The following is a 16,727-nucleotide window of genomic DNA, read 5'->3' as shown; positions in this document are numbered from 1 at the left end:
GCATACAAAGGCATACATACACACGCACACACAAATATGTATATATATATATATATATATATATATATATATATATATATATATACATACACATACACACACACATGCACATACATAAACATCTATATATATATATATATATATATATATATATATATATATATATATATATATATATATATATATACTTATATATATGTTTTATACATATATATTTTGTTTATTATTTTTCCGTGAATATAACATAACTTATAGCGAATTTTTTGGGTTGGGGTTTTGGTTTCGATTTAAGGCATTTGAGAGAGAGAGAGAGAGAGAGAGAGAGAGAGAGAGAGAGAGAGAGAGAGAGAGAGAGAGAGAGAGAGAGAGACTTTGGATGATGCAATAAAATGGTTACTGTCACTTGACCGACTCGTTTCAAATTGTCAGCTGCTGCTAGGTCAGTATGACCGCAATTAAAATAATTTCTTCTTTGCCGGTAATAGCGGGAATTATTTGTCCTCTCTTGAGCAGAATTCTTCGGAATTTTGTTTTACTCGGAGGCTGTCTTTAACTTTCCTGTTATCTCGTTCTCAGACAGAAAGAACTTTTGCACATTAACATCGATAAGAGAGTCGGATAAACGCGTTATCCCAGTAGCCTTCCAGGCACTGACCACTTGATATAGCAATTGGCGAAGCCCAAAATACCGTAACTTTCGCCCGGCCCAAGACCGGCCTGATCCTTTCTAGTTCGTATCCTCTCTCCCCCTTCCCAACTCGGTCCTTCCCTTCGTTGGCGAGTTTTCTTCAGTAGCCTAAATAAGGCCTAAGAATTCGGAAAGTTGTCGTAGGTCAGGCATCCTCGAGAACTGAGTCCCTAAAGTTCTCCCTTTAGATAACTTATCTCCATGTTTGAGGAGTTTATTCAAGTTTTTTTTTTTCATATGTATTTATAGATTTATATATATATATATATATATATATATATATATATATATATATATATATATATATATATATATATATATATATATATATATATATATATATGTATATATAGATATATATATATATATATATATATATATATATATATAATATATATTTAATATATATATATACAAGTGTATTTTAAGTGAAATACACGTATGTATATATACGAACACGGAAACTTACATACACACAAACTAGTATACACGCATATATGTATGTATGTATATTATATACATACGTATATATATATATATATATATACATTTGTGTGTTTATTTATATATATCTATATATATAAAATTGGATGTTTCCATGTATGTGTGTATGCTCCACATACACTCTGAAACACATTGAGCAATTTCAACCAAACTTGGTATACATATGACTTACTATCTCGAAAAGAACACTGTGTGGGTAAGACATTACTGGCGTCTAAAGGGACTGGTGTGGGAAGGGGGTGACATGTAAAAATAACCGAAAATGACAGATATAACACATTATAGTGTTTGTGTGTATATGTATATAACTTTCCGTGTTCGTATATGCAAGTGTATTTCAGCTGAAGCACACTTGTATATGAACACACACACGCACACTAATGCATATGAATATCTTGAGGTGTGTGTTTTGCTTTCATATATGCATTCATAATTGTTTACTTTATGTCTGCCAGTGGCAAGAAACTTAAATTGCTTATATTTATATATATATATATATATATATATATATATATATATATATATATATATATATATATATATATATATATATATATATATATATATATATCCTGAAGTCTTCGAATACATGCATTAACTAGGAAATAATTTCGTTTTAATGTGATAATCCAATGAAATTTTCAGAATCGTCCCAAAACACCTATTTGTATGTGTGTGTGTGTCCATGTATAACAATACTTGGTAAGTTTGAGCCTTCGTACTAATTAGTCTGAGTGCACATATAACTTCTTCTAAAGTTTCCGTTCGTATGCATTCGCAGCATTAATAGCTCTCTCTCTCTCTCTCTCTCTCTCTCTCTCTCTCTCTCTCTCTCTCTCTCTCTCTCTCTCTCTCTCTCTCTCTCCCCTGCCCCTTTATGACAACCTCTTCCTAATCCCACCTCCTGGCCAACAACAATTTTAGAATCCTTACCTCGGGCGAGTATTCGCTTTGGGAAGAAAAAAAAAGTAAAGAAAATATTGCTTTCGTAAATGTTTTGGTAGTGCCTCTCATTTTAAAGCTCCCTGGGGCCCCGGTTGCAATCATTTCGTTTTAGAGAGATCTGTTTTTCCCACTTCTTATTTCATTCCGGGATTAAGTGAAATCTTGTAATGGCACTGGTTTGTTTGCGTCGTTCCAGCGTTTGTCTGTCCGTGATCCGTGTGTTTATTTACTTGTTTGTTTTTCTGTTTGTGACAGCTCGCACGTTTGTTTCTTATTGTTTTGATTTTTCAGTTATTTATATATATATATATATATATATATATATATATATATATATATATATATATATATATATATATATACGTGTGTGTTTGTGTGTTTTACATACTTTACATTTTTTACATAAAATATTTACATATATATTTTATATATATGCATAATATATATATATATATATATATATATATATATATATATATATATATATATATATATAACAGAGTAACACTCGTTTTCGTCGAAAAATAGATCCAAGGTCAGTACGAGCGATATTTATTACACTCAAGGCCAAGAGAAAGAGAAGGTTAGCTCACTTTCCCCCAAATCCCCCATGTAGGCGGAGCTGTGTCTACCTCCTTGTTGCGTCAGCAGTTGAATTGCCGTAATGAGCAGGTACCTCTAAGATACGTCATCGCCTACGTAGTTACCCCGGGTGGGAGGCGACTCCACCCAGTTCGGTAGACCTTGTCTCTCTTGGCCTTAATTATACGTATATTTCTATCTTTATATAGATAACTTTCTTGGACTTTATTGCTTCCTCACTGGACTCCCCTAAATCTTAACCGTTTGTGGACGGTTTTGGTCGCATGTCATATATGATTTACTCTTTGTGAAACATTCCGTGGTTTTGTCGACTATTGCAAGCTGTCACGTTGGTTGCCTTGGTATTGTTCACGTCTTAGCTGAATAATGATTTTTGTAGCATGGTCGGTGAAGTTGATTTTAAGAGATTCATCTGTTCTTGACGTGTTATTATTATTATTATTATTATTATTATTATTATTATTATTATTATTATTATTATTATTATTATTACTGGTGAATAAATCCACATTGATGTAAGTGTAAATATATAATTAAAAATAGATAAACAACGAGAGCTTTCGAGAATCCGGTCGATTGGCCTTATCAATAAAACTAAAATGTCAGAGTTAACAATAACGTAAAATATTTTAAAAAATCATTATATACACACATATATACATACACTATATATGAGTGTGTATGTATGTATGTATGCATAATGTATATGTGTATATATATATATGTGTGTGTGTGTGTGTGTGTAAAATCATACTTGAAATACAGCAGTGGAAAAATGCGTTGGGAAGTAAAAGAGAGTGGTAACCGATCTATAGTCTTGAGCTAATATTTTCGTAACGAGAGGAGGACACCAATTTAGTACATATTGGTAAAGCGTGTATTCTTACTGGCCATTAGGAAAAGGTTGATGATCCTGACCAAATTCAACATAGAGTTTGAACGTTGTTCTTTTCCATGAGAATGGAGTAGAACTGATTTTTGGTTGTGGCAGTTTGGGAGGGCATTTGAACATGAAATTTTAGCGTTATGGTTATAGGTTCCATTTTTGTGCCAGGGGCTTGGAAATTTTTAATTCCTCGGGTTGTCCATGTTTGTTAGTTGTGCTTTCCTGTGTATTTGCATTTGCTTTCACCTCGTAGTGTGCTTCATGTAGCCTTTGGTTCTGTCTACATTTTGCTGTTGTGGAGAATTGCATAGTGTATTATCTGTTCTCCCGTGTAATTGCTATTACTTGTTGATTTATAAGAAAACATATTATCAAACAGATATTACAGTGTGAAGAAGACCTTTTCAGGATAACCGAGACATCTTCAGATATCCCGAAACTATTCAGTCTACACATAATGCAGATGATTTTTTTTTACCCTTTATTATGCATTCCTTACGAATTCCGGAGGACGGCTGCCAGGTATCTGCGGCACCGCATAGACCTCCAGAGGTTGGTGGTATCGTAATCAATATTCTACAGATGTAGGGATTTGCTTCCCCTTTTTGGAGATTTGTTTTATGCAAAAGGATTTTTATCTGGTCTTTCTGCTAGAGGTGACAGGATTGAGGGATTATGTTTGGAATATTTCGTAAGGATTGAAGAGGAATAGTTCTATGCCCCTTATCCTTTTTAATAGTAATATATTTTTATAAGACCTTTAAAGTAATATACTTTTTCCTAAGACCTTTACTGGTAATATATTTTTCCCGCAAATTATATGATTTGATATTATAACATAATTTTACTGGTCTTGTTAAAATTTTAGACCATGGGTTCTGAGTATCGCCGTTTCCCAGGGATACAATCATTTATGATTAAATTTTAATCCCAGTAGTTGCTTAGCTACTGGGTGTGGCCCTGTTTCCTAACAGAATATATCCAGGTACTGATAGGATTCAGTCATCTTTGGCATTAAAGCATCTCGTGACATTCGTTGGTTTCTAGCCTTGGTTGTGTGAAACTTAACATCATCATCATCTTGTTCTGTAGTTCGTGTTCACCCTGAGTGGTGATAAATACCACTAAATACCAGGTTTAGGTAGATATTTCGTGGTGCCTCAGTGAGAGCTTTTTCTCAGCTACTTATTTATACAGGATAGAAAAAAGGACCCCGAAAGGAAAGCAATTGCCACGCTTATCTGGTCCGGTAAGAGTTACCAATGTGTGGTAGGATGGCTGTTCTTTAGCACAGGGGACACAAAGCGTTCCCCTAGTAAACTTAATGGAATATTTAATAGCACAGCATCAGTCCTATAACAATATTCACTGGTTACTAAATTATAAGGGCGTCATTAGCGCATCCAAAACACTGTTGAAAAAGCATCACATTAACGCGTGATCCCCAGCGTCGACCATGGGGAACTAAAACTGTACTACCTATCTTTGCAAACTGCATGTACATAATGGAATTTGGATATAACTACTCCCTAGGGCTATGCGTTTCTACAGTCCCGTAAAAATAACCTGACATTTAGTGGCAGATTGTATGAGGGCACTTTATTTCATAACGGGAGTGGTTTGTTACGTTCACTAACAGTGGAAACATTACACTCGGAAATTTATTTAGTGGGGATCAGCAGTTCAGGCTTTGCTGCGTCCAGTGACAGTTATTTTCTCTTTTCAACACGGCTAAGCGATTCTCTGCTTTCTGTATTTTCTGCTGAGTCCTATAACCTTCCTTCTCAGGGAAGGCGCTTAATAGTCCCTTCGTTGTTACGACAAGTTCATTTTACTTCTTCCCCCAAGTTTTCATTCTTCCTAGAGACCCGTATCTCAGGTGGCAGTTTTATATTCGAAGAAATGAAGATAAATTAGGTATATCACGTAGCCAAGTGCCTCCTTCAGAAAGGGATTATTGTGAGTAAGCATGGATTTGACTGGCCTACAGAACCTCTTCTTTTGTCGAAAGGTTCTATTCAGATGGTCATGGCTATTGAAGTGAAACGTATAATGAAGAAGTTAGGTCTCCTCCCGCTTCGTAATTTCTGTCTCCCAGTCTCCAACTTCTCTCTCTTGGCCTTTCCCAACCAACCCCGTCTTCTCGACAATCCACACAGTTCCAGCCACAAAACCGGAGCCGAAAAAACGTTAACTACTCTCTCTCTCTCTCTCTCTCTCTCTCTCTCTCTCTGATACGTTTGTGAGGCACGTAAGAGGAGATCACCCTCGTTTTTAGGAGAACTCTATAAATAGTGGGCGTTTTGTAAGAATTCGGCCTAAATAAACCATATCCTTCCTGGCCGGCTTGCCAGTTGTACGTAGGAGTGGGGGATGCGCGCTGCACACACCGGCTCTTGCCTTGAGGGTTCGAAAGGAGGTCAGTAACCCCGAGTTAGAGGGAGGGAGAAGGCGTTTGTGGGTGGTTCGTCCATTTTTTAGTTCCTTTCGATCGCATTCTCCAGCCAGTTTCGCACTGCTGTGATTCTTAAAATAGTTGCAAGCCCGATCCTTATTTTTAAAGCATAATTTAATTTTTTTATTAAGTCATACGTTACTCTTTATACAGTATATTTCATAAGAATGCACGGAGGAAAAGTTTTTTTTTTCTTATGTGATCATGTTTGCTGATTCAGTGGTAATTGTCTGGCTACTTAAAACTGAGGGTTACGAGCTACTTTTCGATGTCTCATTGACGGTAGACATTGCAGTTTTGATTTTGCAACTAGAATACTTGAGAGCACAGCCACGCGGTTTATAACAGAAATGTAAAGGAATTAGTAAAAAAAAAAAAAAAATGGCAAACATCTCTCTCTCTCTCTCTCTCTCTCTCTCTCTCTCTCTCTCTCTCTCTATGCAGCAGAAGCAGACGTTCACACACACACACACACGCACACACACACAAACACACACTCACGGCCGCACGCATACACCAAAATTTTATGCTTTTACTATGTAATTTAGATATGTTTTTTTATTGAGTAACATTTTCGAAATTATAGGCTGCTTGAATAATGGCTTACAACTAAAAGCTTTGTAGAAGTAATTGGGAAACCTCTTTATCCTCGATTGTAAATGTTTTCAAGGACGCTACTTCTCTTCTTAATTCTATTCCTACTACCAGTTTCCGCTCTTCAGCAATCTGTGAGCTAGAACTGTCTGAACTTACGTAAATAATAACAGTTTATCATTTTCATTTTGCAATTGATGTAGATACTTTGCTTTTGAACTTTTTTTCTACGTCTTTTCAAACTGTGTTTTTTTTATTAGAGGAATGGCTTGATGCCTTATGGAAATAGTTAGAAAGCTAGAATTATTGAAATTTTACATTCAGTACTATTTATCATTTATTTGTTACCTATTCCCTTTGATTATTTACTTATCAGATCCACGTAAACGTACATATATTAATACCTCATTCCTCGTGATGTTTTAGTTTCCTTCATAAAGGAAAACCAAAGGGTCACAGTGTCGTGTATTTAATTCCAAAATTCCTTTCCCACCGCAACGAACTCCATCCATTGCAACAAAGACTTTCACCACTGTATGAAGATGCTGATGCAAGTCTGAGAAGGCTTTCGAAAAGATAATAATGCTGAAGGTCTTATTTATTGCTGATAAGGATTTTTATTCATTGCGCCATTGTGGACAGTCTTCAACCAGTTCAGTACTTCACTCCTCTTTTCGTCTCTCGTAGATATTGGGTGAAAATGCAGTATCAGTTTCTTCAGAATGCTCTTGCTAATTCCTTTTGTTTGTGTAAATGGTGATCTCGTTAAGATCTGTGCTACTGTTTGCTTTTAGGTTTTGGCCATATGGATATGATATCAAAATAGCAAACTACTTACGCAGAAAAATGTTGAATGTGACAGTTCATAACTATTTATTTCAGCAATGTCCAGATCTCTCGATAATAATAATAATAATAATAATAATAATAATAATAATAATAATAATAATAATAATAATAATAATAATAATAATAATAATAATAATGCATTATTATTATTATTATTATTATTATTATTATTATTATTATTATTATTATTATTATTATTATTATTAAAAACTAAAAATAAAGGAGAGTGAATTATTCAGAAAGGCACCTTCACAAATCCACTGGGAGAGAATCCAAAAGGAGGAGTATGACGAAATTCGTAAACTTGACTCGAAACCGGCCGCCGGATGTTGCAGTATTCTTGCAGCATGCAACGAGAAAGAGAGAAGGAAAATATTAACCGCAGCAGTTTTCTAAGACGACCATTCACGGAGACCTCCTCCTCTTTTTTTTTTTTTTTGCCCTTTTTTGGTGGGGGGGGGGAGTTCCTTAGGTTGTTTAAACTATTCCGAAATTTACACGAGTTGTTTTCCGCCAGAGTCGACATAGAGAAAAAGAGAAGAAGCGAGATGCGTTCCAAGATTTATTTACTGAGATTGTAAGATGGAAATTAAATTCGCCCTGTGATGGTAGCGGAAAAATTTCACTTCTTTTAGTTAACTCTGCATTTAGCTGCATGTTTACTGATATGTAAAATTCAATTAAAAGTTTGGATATGTAAATATTTTTCAATGATAAGGCGTTTCCACTAACAGGGAGTAGGTCTTGGGAAAAAATTTGGCGACGATAACTGTCACATTCCTATTTAAACACGAGAACCAAAGACGTTCAGTGACGTGCCTTAAACCACCCTGCCATCAAGAGAAGTATAAGTTGATACCAACTCTGCTGTACAAATCCCCGTTGAACGCAGGTATTTGTACTTAACGTCGGTATCAATCCACCTCCGCCATGACAGCTGATTGGTGCGTTTGAAACACGTAGCTACTTTTATGAGTGAATTTTTATCACACAGTGATTTTTTTATATACAAACATTCAGCTACAAGTGTCGTTTTATATCCAATTGCTCTATCTCGAAATAATATATATATATATATATATATATATATATATATATATATATATATATATATATATATATATATATATATATACATACATACATACATACATACATACATACATACATACATACATACATACATACATACATACATACATACATACTAAAGGGGAATTATAATTGATATGTGGGTCGTCATCTCACAGGCTCAAACATCTGACACGAGAACAACGATGTTCAGTGACGCTAAGTACAAATACCTGCGTTCAACGGGGATTTGTACAGCAGAGTCGGTATCTCTTGATGGCTGGGTGGTTTAATGCGCGTCACTGAACGTCGTTGGTTCTCGTGTCAGCGAGGTGACGAACCACTTATCAATTATAATTCCCTTCAGTATGTATGTATTATTTACGGGGTCGAGCGAATTTGATATTAAACGACACATGTAGCTTAACGTTTGTGCATGAAAAATCCTCTGTATGTGAGATATATATATATATATATATATATATATATATATATATATATATATATATATATATATATATATAAAATATATATATATATATACATATACATAATATATAAACAAAGCACAAACGCACAAGATGCACAGTATTTCACTGACTATACAAATGGCAGCGTTGTACCTTTAGATGTTAATGGCGCAAAGTATTTGAATAACTATGTTAATCTCCATGGCGGAGATTTGTATTCTCTGATTGTCATATATGGTGTTAATTGGTTTGGTTGTTCAACACCTTTTGTTAGTCTTCCTGGGAATTTGATGGATTCCTTAGTGAGATTACAATGTACCCAGGTTTTCCTTAAATTTGTGTTTATCGTGTTTTTGATTTTGAGAGATTGCCATTGCAAATTGCAGTCGCATTGTTACTATGAAAGAATGCGGCAATGTGCGAATTAGGCTTACGTTAACCTTAAAAGGTTATCTCTGTAGTTTGATTAATGTCTGTGATTGTAAGGATTATGCCTGTGAGCCTGACCACCAGTGCAAGTAATTAGTGGTGGTATGTTACATAATTTATGGACAACTTATATCCTCAGGTCGTGACTCTATTGCTTTGCAGTTACTGACATCTTTTGCCCTATATTTTTTCTGTATTGTGATATGATTTTTGATTCATTTGATGTACTCTTTTATCAACTGAGATCGTATTACATGTACATTTTATTATTATTGGTTTCATTAACGAACGTTAGAATGTATGTTATGTACATTATAATTTGCCCGAATCTTATACCCAATGTCACTTATCTCCCCTGAAATGAAGATTTTTTCCCTTTTCCCCTTTCCCCTAAAGGTGTATTTACCGCTCCGTCTTCTCTTATTCATGTCTTTCGTAGCACATATCTTGCTCCCTTCTTCCTGTCTCCCCTAATCCGAACTCTCTCGCTAACTCCCTAGTTATCATCTCTCTTTCATTCACTTTCTGCGAGAAACTCTGCTCTGCATGATGCAACCATTTCATCGCCGGCTTCGTTAGTCGTGCTTTTATTAGGTCCCTCTCATCCATCTGGATATTTCTCTTTCCATTTTCTCGTGCTGGTTATTTTTACTTGCTTACCAAGTATAATAGTTCTATTTCCCCACTCGTGGCCTTTTATTTTGTACATTTGTTATACAGTAGTGCAAGGAGAGGGTGATGGTACAGAATGCTAACTGGCCTCTATTAACTCAAGATAAAGGAAAGACGGGTCATTAAAGGAATCAGTCAAAAAGGGAGGAGCAATTAAAAATATACAAAAAATATTAAAAGATGAAAAAATAATGAATGTAAAAAAGGAAAAATTAAAAGATAAAAAACTAATGAAAACTAAAAAAAAATAATGAAAATAAGAATAAAAGATGATAAAAATATAAATGTTATGAAACTCAAATAATCAAAACAAATAAAAAAGGCTTCCCAGTACTTTACTGTGGGCTCGCTGGCGTGTTTTTTTTCCCACAACTTGCTTGCTCCTAGTGAAAACCGTCATCAATCTTTTTATTTATTTTATTTCTTACAGAGAACTCGCAGAATTGAGGCAAGTGACATCCGTACTGGTAAGTGTTCCCGAGAACAGTTTTTACAGTATCTGATTTTACTGATATTCCGAAACTTGTCTGTATATATGAAGTTGTGTTATGGCTTTTACCATCGAGCATAACTATAAAAATCTGACAGAATTGTATATCCTTACGTTTATGTTAGGATTATGATTATACTGTTTTTAGTGTTATTATGAATCGCAGCAGTGACGTCAGCATAAGTAGTAATAACAATAACACGATAGGCAACGCTGTAACTAGTCATATTCGAATTCCGTCAGTTCTGTTTTTCTGAATTGCGGGGACATGCATAATACTCGTAAGGAAAGTCTTAGCGAAAATAAACCTGGGTTTAGTTGACGTTGAAAGGTGTTATTATTTCTAATTTTATATTTTTAAATCCAAATATATAAATTTGTTATTAATATATAAATATTATATATATTATATATATATATATATATATATATATATATATATATATATATATATATATATATATATATATATATATATTCTTGGGATTTAGTTGGCGTTGAAAGCGGTTAATATTTCTTATTTTTTATATGTTAAATCAAAATATAAAAATTTGTAACATGTATAATTTTGTATGCATATATATATATATATATATATTATATTTAAATATTATATTATATATATATATATATATATATATATATATATATATATATATATATATATATATATATATATATATATATATATATATATTACTAACATGTCTGCTCACAATGTTGAGTTTCCCTCGTCCTCTTCTCGTGTATCTCCACCTCCCTCTACTCCCGAATTCTTAAAACATCCTTAGATGTCCCAGTGACACGGCGGGCAGCTTAAAAATTCAGTCACATCATCATCATTAAGTATAGTTTAGTTTTACCAGACCACTGAGCTGATTAACAGCTCTCCTAGGGCTGGCCCGAAGGATTAGACTTATTTTACGTGGCTAAGAACCAAATGGTTACTTAGCAACGGGACCTACAGCTTATTGTGGAATCCGAACCACATTATAGCGAGAAATGAATTTCTATCACCAGAAATAAATTCTTCTAACTCTTCATCAGCCGGCCGGTGGAATTGAACACATCATCATCATAATCAGTGTTAAATCGTCATTGGCATTTATTCTTGAGAAAAGCCTTTGAAATGTTTTAGTGTCTTGTTTTTTTTTTTTCTCTCGAAACATTTTTTTCAAGCTATCTTCATTAGTCCTGTGAATTACCCATTGCAGATGCCCAGGGTATGGTGGCTGTATGCTTCTGAATGCCAAAGTCTCAAATTCAGAGAGAGCAACAGTAGTTATGTCCATCCTCTACCTTTAACTCCTATTTAAAATTTTAATTAGTCTGTAAAACCATTGTCCTTCTTCTCCATTCAGACAAGGAACTTTCGTTTTCTCAGACCCCTTAGGGATAGCACTCTGCCTCTCATCATCCCTATGGCTTGGTCACTTGGTTTCATATTATTACTGTATCCCATTTTTATTCTTTTCATAAACTGTCTTCATTATTATTTCCAATCGATGCTGTGCTCTTTTACTCACAGACAGATATGTGGGAGTTATGTGTTTATGGCAAGATATTTTTATTCAGCTGAAGAACCCATAATTTTAACTAGTTGCACCCTAATGAATCATGAATGCTGTCAATCAGTAAAGGGGAAAATAAGGGAACAGAATTAAATCTTATGGCTCCGCTTACTGCACCCTTCGCGAATGCATTATTTCATTTCCGGGACTGTGAATAAAAAATGACAATGCAATTTATTGCGACCGTTTATCTCCCATCCGTTTGTTGTTATTTTTGCAATCTAGGCATTATCACTGTTATTTCAATAACAGTTAATAACTGCTTGTTGTTACTGATGGAGAGATAAAACGTGAAGGTACGTTATAGCTTCTTCTTCTCCTTTAGCTGATATTTGACAGGAGTAATGGGTTCCATTATATCACACTGGGTAAAAGCAATTCCGGATATTTATAGCTGTGCTTTAGTCTGCTTATGGGAAGACTTTGCTGTATATGTATGTTATCTGTGCGTATCTCTCTCTCTCTCTCTCTTTTCTCTCTCTCTCTCTCTCTCTCTCTCTCTCTCTCTCTCTCTCTCTCTCTCTCTCTCTCTCTCTCCACAGATGTATGCATGTTTATATATATATATATATATATATATATATATATATATATATATATATATATATATATATATATATATATATATATATATATATATATATATATATATATATATATATATATATATATATATATATATATATATATATATATAAACTCTTCATACAAGCGTATGTGTATGCATGCATGCATATTTACATACGAAATTAATGGTCGAACGCTTAACAGAGTGTTATTTTCAATTTTACTGATGTTTTCCCAATCCCGTCTCATGGAAAATGGGTATTTGGTCGAGTTAAATGTATATATATATATATATATATATATATATATATATATATATATATATATATATATATATATATATATATATATATATATATATGTATATATATATATATATATATATATATATATATATATATACTATATACATATATGTATGTATATATATACATGTAAATATGCATATATATATATAGATGTATGTATATATATATATATATATATATATATATATATATATATATATATATATATGAGTATATACACTGTGTGTATGTGTGTCTGTTTATCATGGAAAATTTAGACGATGCCAGTACAAGTTTGAGGATCAAAATAAGAGTCGGGAATGGAATGAGGAATGACCGGAATATGCAGAAGCTGGTGAAATAAAGTGTGAGTGAGTTGAGAAAGTTGAAAATGATTATGGTAGGACGGTAAATAGAAGCCAGGAAAACCCAACATTAAATGTTACGATGGATGGTGGAAGAATGGAAATGGTCGATTCATATTCGAATTTAGAAATCTTAGAATGGTGTTACGCGTGATGGTATGTTAAGATGACAGGAAAGTTGAAGCTGTGAAGATTTAAACGAGGAAGGCAGCAAGAGTTGTGCAAGAGTTTGAGAGAACAGAGGACTGCAAAAGACAGCCAGCGTTATGATGTGTTAAGGGATTTCAAGTTAAATATGTAATGGTAATGAGTCTAAATAGACTTTGGATTGTTGAGACGAATTGATTCTTTATTTATTTTGAAATAAGAATGCTTGGAAGGTGTGATAAAGTAAAAGTATGGGAGGGAGTTTCTCTAAAAGAAAGTTTGGGGTGCTTTGAGGAAATTAGGTCACGTAGTAAGTGGACGATTGTAGGCTTGTGAAGAGCAGGTGTAATTCGAATTTTAGCGAGGAAATAGTAGAGGGCAACTGAAAAATGTACTGACTAGACAAAATTATAGAATAGAATAGAAGAATATAGAATTTAGGCCAAAGGCCAAGCGCTGGGACATATGAGGCCTTTCAGCACTGAAACAGAAATTGACAGTAAAAAGGTTTGAAAGGTGTATCGAAAGGAAAACCTTGCAGTTGCACCATGAATCAGTTGCTAGGAGAGGGTGGAAAGTAAGATGAAAGAAAGAGAATATGAACAGAGATACAGTAAAAGGAATGATAGGGGTTGCAGCTAGGGGCCGAAGGGACACTGCAAATAACTTAAAGTAGTGCCTGTAGTTAATGGTATAAGGTGCACTGACGGCACTACTCCCCTACGGTTGATGATAAAATTATTGTTTTTGGGGGTAGTGGTTCATAAGAAACACTTTCTTTGAATACAAGCTTATTATCACATCCCCACATACAAAAGCATAAGCTGAGGAACCATGTTCAGACCCACAGTTCAACTTGGGTACAATGCAGTCTGTTGGATCGCTAAGCACGAATATCAATGCAAATTTGCACTATGTTGCAATTTGCTGGAATACGGGAGAGAAGACCTGTTCGGTGAGCTATAAATTGAGGTGAGTGGCTTTATTTATTGGGGAGTTCTGACGAATGCCTTATGAGAATTAATTTTGGTAAATTACATATAAACTGTCGGTTGTTCCCAGAATTTTGTTTCATAGAGTATTCGTACTTAAATAAGAAAATTATGGATCAACGTAGTTGGGTCAAATTGAGCCTGATGTGAAGCTATTCCCTGTAAGGAAAATAAGGTTATATATATATATATATATATATATATATATATATATATATATATATATATATATATATATATATATATATATATATATATATATATATATATATATATATATATATATATACACACACACACACATACAAGAACAATATAAAAATAAATAACCTTAAAGGATTAAATTTATGAAATGTTAAGAGAGGTTCCATTCTCGCAGAATACCTGGCGCCTGTTTTGTATCCGAGAAAGGGAGTATGTATATATATATATATATATATATATATATATATATATATATATATATATATATATATATATATATATATATATATATATATATATGTCTATATATATATATATATATATATATTGTTACGTGTGGGAGGTCTTGGTTGATCATGTATTATTCAATTTACGTAATTTTTACGGCCCTGCAAACCAAGATTACACGTAACCTGTCACTTGAAGCCAAAAGTTAACCTCAAAGACAGACGTTAATTAGCCAAAGGTCGCCAGTTAAGGGTTATTAACCTTAACAAAGAATATTTGAGATGAATTTGATTTTAAACGCAAGCGGTTCTTCCAAACATTCGGACCTTTGAGGCATACAAAAGCATCGAGATTTAACCTGATTTTGCTTACCCTAAATCCTAGGTATTTTACTGGAATAATGGGGTTGAAGCTAACAATAAAATAATTTGACTTAATCTAGACTTCGTGAACACATATACCGTAAGTGGTGGCTGAAGGGGGAACAAAGGAAATTTGAAATACAGAAAAAAAGGATAAAAGAATGGGCGAAGTTTTGAACAAAAAGCGACTTTACCTTAGGACGAACGTTGTGCGCATCAACGACCGACGTGGAGTTCTTGCAATTGTTTCTTCACTTCACTAATAGAATAATAGACAAAGAAAGGGGGAAGAGGTCCAACTGGACGTGTTATCTCTCCGAAAGCTTGGTTCTCTCTCTCTGAAGTTCTCGGACCGGCCTAGGTCAACAACAATCACCCCAGGTGTCCACGTTCTTGTATTCAAAACATTCGCCATGAGACAGGTAGGAAGGAAAAAGGGACCTTAGGACCACCTATTCTTAAGGCTGATAGGGAAATTTTCCTATAGGGTAAAAGGCCTAACTTACCTATCCCGTTCTCCAACGGACGTTAAGGTTTGAACTAAGACGCACCTATATAGACAATGTCTTTTCCCGGTCTCAGTCAGGCTGATATTTTTACAATCAAAAGTTACGAGGGCGAACAGCAGTAATATTTGTAAAAGCTCCCCCCCTTAAGAGGGCCTTCACTCCCTTTTCGGGCGTGAAGGTCTATACTAAGCAAGCTGTTCGCCTCTCGTAGGTTACTCTCCTTCCCTGAGCAGATTAGTCCTGGTTAGCCTACCTAGCTACAGAACTACCTAACCCTAGATAGGATATGAGCTATAATCACTACTTAACCTAATTCTAATAGTACTAGAAGGTGCTCACGGTTATTATAGGCTACCTCCTACAATCATGATGTGTTTTAGACCTAGCCTAGTGGTACGTTCTATGATATTCCCTAGCCTAACCTATCCTAACCCGACCGTAGCACCAACATAAGAGTTAATATTCTAACTAAATTACAACATGGTTTATGTTTAATACAATTAAAATTTACTAGTTAATTCATGAGGGTTGCCTCATATGATAAATGGGTGCCTCACTGAGGTCTTAGGCCATGCGTGTCACGAGCATCGTGGCTCGTTTCACAATAGTTAAGATTACTGAAATTAGTTAGGCTACTTACATGATTACTGCGGCTCGGTGGTAAGTGGAAAGAACAAGGCTACTAAATTGATGTACTGTACTTTAAGGTGGCCTAGGCTAGGTACAAACAAAAGGAAGAGATCACACTGGCTACCTTCTCTGGGCAAGGGGCCAGGATCACTCTTAGATGTTAGGGCACTGTGCCGAGAGGGCACTAGTGCCTGGGCACGTAGTGCCAG

The 16,727-nt window shown here is 34.4% G+C and overlaps 1 protein-coding gene and 1 long non-coding RNA gene across 10 annotated transcripts in view; one reads left to right on the top strand and one right to left on the bottom strand.

Moving 5' to 3' along the window:
- Positions 1-10,633, top strand: part of LOC136850697 (uncharacterized) — a 553,838-nt gene extending 543,205 nt beyond the window's left edge. Inside the window, exon 4 of the long non-coding RNA XR_010856691.1 lies at positions 10,597-10,633. This is a non-coding gene — a long non-coding RNA (uncharacterized lncRNA). The remainder of the gene's footprint in view (positions 1-10,596) is intronic.
- Positions 1-16,727, bottom strand: part of LOC136850694 (sericin-2-like) — a 385,966-nt gene that overhangs the window by 149,028 nt on the left and 220,211 nt on the right. The window lies entirely within an intron of this gene.

This window comes from Macrobrachium rosenbergii, chromosome 22 (genome assembly GCF_040412425.1).
Source record: "Macrobrachium rosenbergii isolate ZJJX-2024 chromosome 22, ASM4041242v1, whole genome shotgun sequence".
NCBI classification, from domain to species: Eukaryota; Metazoa; Arthropoda; class Malacostraca; order Decapoda; family Palaemonidae; genus Macrobrachium; species Macrobrachium rosenbergii.
This window is presented reverse-complemented; position numbering and strand designations above follow the sequence as displayed.